This window comes from Eriocheir sinensis, unplaced genomic scaffold, assembly GCF_024679095.1.
Source record: "Eriocheir sinensis breed Jianghai 21 unplaced genomic scaffold, ASM2467909v1 Scaffold87, whole genome shotgun sequence".
In the NCBI taxonomy this organism is placed as follows: domain Eukaryota; kingdom Metazoa; phylum Arthropoda; class Malacostraca; order Decapoda; family Varunidae; genus Eriocheir; species Eriocheir sinensis.
In genome coordinates this window covers 40,917-43,897 of record NW_026112241.1, presented here as the reverse complement: position 1 = coordinate 43,897, position 2,981 = coordinate 40,917, and the positions used below count along the sequence as shown (strand labels likewise).

At 52.0% G+C, this 2,981-nt stretch overlaps 1 long non-coding RNA gene across 1 annotated transcript; it reads right to left on the bottom strand.

Moving 5' to 3' along the window:
* Positions 1–1,347: 1,347 nt before the first annotated feature.
* LOC126994761 (uncharacterized) lies at positions 1,348–2,295 on the bottom strand. The gene is made up of 2 exons (XR_007749557.1): positions 2,192–2,295; positions 1,348–1,833 (listed from the first exon to the last, which is right to left on the bottom strand). It is a non-coding gene; the product is annotated as an uncharacterized LOC126994761 (long non-coding RNA).
* Positions 2,296–2,981: the final 686 nt, after the last annotated feature.

Sequence of the window (2,981 nt, the reverse complement as noted above, 5' to 3'; positions counted from 1 at the left end):
CACCTTTCCCTCCTGCCCCCTTCCATCACCTCTCCCTCCTGCCCCCTTCCATCACCTGTCCCTCCTGCCCCCTTCCATCACCTCTCCCTCCTGCGCCCTTCCATCACCTGTCCCTCCTGCCCCCTTCCATCACCTGTCCCTCCTGCCCCCTTCCATCACCTGTCCCTCCTGCCCCCTTCCATCACCTGTCCCTCCTGCGCCCTTCCATCACCTCTCCCTCCTGCGCCCTTCCATCACCTTTCCCTCCTGCCCCTTCATTCACCTCTCCCTCCTGCCCCTTCCATCACCTGTCCCTCCTGCCCCTTCCATCACCTGTCCCTCCTGCCCCTTTCCATCACTTGTCCCTCCTGCCCCATTCCATCACCTGTCCTCCTGTCCCCTTCCATCACCTGTCCCTCCTGCCCCCTTCCTTCACCTGTCCCTCCTGGCCCCTTCCATCACCTCTCCCTCCTGCCCCCTTCCATCACCTGTCCCTCCTGCCCCCTTCCATCACCTGTCCCTCCTGCCCCCTTCCATCACCTGTCCCTCCTGCGCCCTTCCATCACCTGTCCCTCCTGGCCCCTTCCATCACCTCTCCCTCCTGCCCCCTTCCATCACCTGTCCCTCCTGCCCCCTTCCATCACCTTTCCCTCCTGCGCCCTTCCATCACCTTTCCCTCCTGCCCCCTTCCATCACCTGTCCCTCCTGCGCCCTTCCATCACCTGTCCCTCCTGCCCCCTTCCATCACCTGTCCATCCTGCGCCCTTCCATCACCTGTCCTTCCTGCCCCCTTCCATCACCTGTCCCTCCTGCGCCCTTCCATCACCTCTCCCTCCTGCCCCCTTCCATCACCTGTCCCTCCTGCGCCCTTCCATCACCTTTCCCTCCTGCACCCTTCCCTTACCTCTCCCTCCTGCGCACCCTTCCATCACCTGTCCCTCCTGCGCCCTTCCATCACCTCTCCCTCCTGCCCCCTTCCATCACCTCTCCCTCCTGCCCCCTTCCATCACCTGTCCCTCCTGGCCCCTTCCATTACCTGTCCCTCTTGACCCCTTCCTTCACCTGTCCCTCTTGGCCCCTTCCATCACCTGTCCCTCCTGCCCCCCTTCCATCACCTGTCCCTCCTGCCCCCCTTCCATCACCTGTCCCTCCTGCCCCCTTCCATCACCTCTCCCTCCTGCCCCCTTCCATCACCTGTCCCTCCTGCCCCCTTCCATCACCTGTCCCTCCTGCCCCTCCTGCCCCCTTTCATCACCTGTCCCTCCTGGCCCCTTCCATCACCTGTGTGAGCATTGCCAGTAATGCAGACACACTCATAACGGTCTCTTTCTCTTAGTTTTAGTAATGAAAGGATTTGAAACATTGATGCTGTTGTTCTTGTTCATGATTTTTATTCGGCTTGTACATCGCAATAAACTTTGCTTTCTACATATACAGTTTTATACTTGTAAAGGGGGCGAAGTTCAGCTTGCCCGGGCGCCAGCAGCCCCGGGCCGGCCCTGCCTGAGGCTGTAAATATCGAAGGCGCCAGGCAGCCCTGCATGCTGAAGGTGCATGACTCGTCTTGAGTCGCGTGCTGAAAAAGAGGATGTTGCTGGTGTGTGTAAGATCGTAAACTATCGCGCTGGAAGACTGTCCAACAAATAGGTGTCCCAGTCAACCGTTGAACCCAGAATCATGATGACTGTTCAGAAGGCTGGTCGGGTCATCATGGCGGTCTGCCGCAGGGAGTAGTACTCCCCTCGCCATGCATGCCAGTTGATGCCTTTGAAACTAACCTCGTGTTTCCCCTCGTGCTGGAAGCCGTTCAGGTGGGCGTAACTACAAGAACGGTACCACCACGGACCACCCTGGCTGAAATGATCAGTCATTCAATGTTATCATCATTCATTCTACGAAGGTTGACTAAGGTGTCAGAAAGGTCAGCATAGCCTTAAGATCTACCATTTATGGAACTTGGTTTTAGCATTCGCAGAGACATTTTTTCATTTGAAAGGCGTTGCAAAGATCATGTTTTTGTTTTTGTTGTTGTTAAATACATCAGATCGTGACATTCATCTTCTTGGAAAGGATGATTTTATCACAAGGTCCTGTGTGTACATATGGGAAGATCCAGCAATACTGAGCCTTGGTTTTATTTCAGCCACGCATAAGTAACTAAATAATGTGACCTGCTGAAACTTATGAAGCCAAGCCATTGAGCCTTACTTACTGTACGGCACAGTTCCCTGGCCATGAGTCGTTATCAGCATCATGAGTGGTAAAACTGTAGCCAGAAATATAGGCTAAAGAGTCCCCTGCGTCACCGCTGTACCTGGAATTCATATATATATATATATATATAGAGAGAGAGAGAGAGAGAGAGAGAGAGAGAGAGAGAGAGAGAGAGAGAGAGAGAGAGAGAGAGAGAGAGAGATTAATAGATAGATAGCTAATAGATAGACAGACATATTGATATATAGATAGATAGATAGATGTACATATCCGTAGATATAGATTTTGATAAAGATATATACATATCTAGATAATTAGATAGATAGATAGATATAAACGTATGTGTGCGCGTGTGTGTGTGTGTTTGTGTGTGTGTGTGTGTGTGTGTGTGTGTGTGTGTGTGTGTGTGTGTGTGTGTGTGTGTGTGTGTGTGTGTGTGTGTGTGTGTGTGTGTGTGTGTGTGTGTGTGAGAGAGAGAGAGAGAGAGAGAGAGAGAGAGAGAGAGAGAGAGAGAGAGAGAGAGAGAGAGAGATTTACATAGATTTACATAGAAAATCAGACCACACAGACCCCATGGTCCAGACTTGGTGGTCTGTCCTTAAACCTAAGTGATTTTACATTAATCAGAAGACTCCAAAACGTTGCACTTCTACTCTAGTTGATATTAAGTTGAAGGAAGTGACGGTCGAGCTTATTTTAGAAGGAGTCAATCGTGTTACACTGGACCACTGATGGTGGAAGCTTATTCCATTCTCGCACTACAACGTTGGTGAAGAAAAATTTTGTGC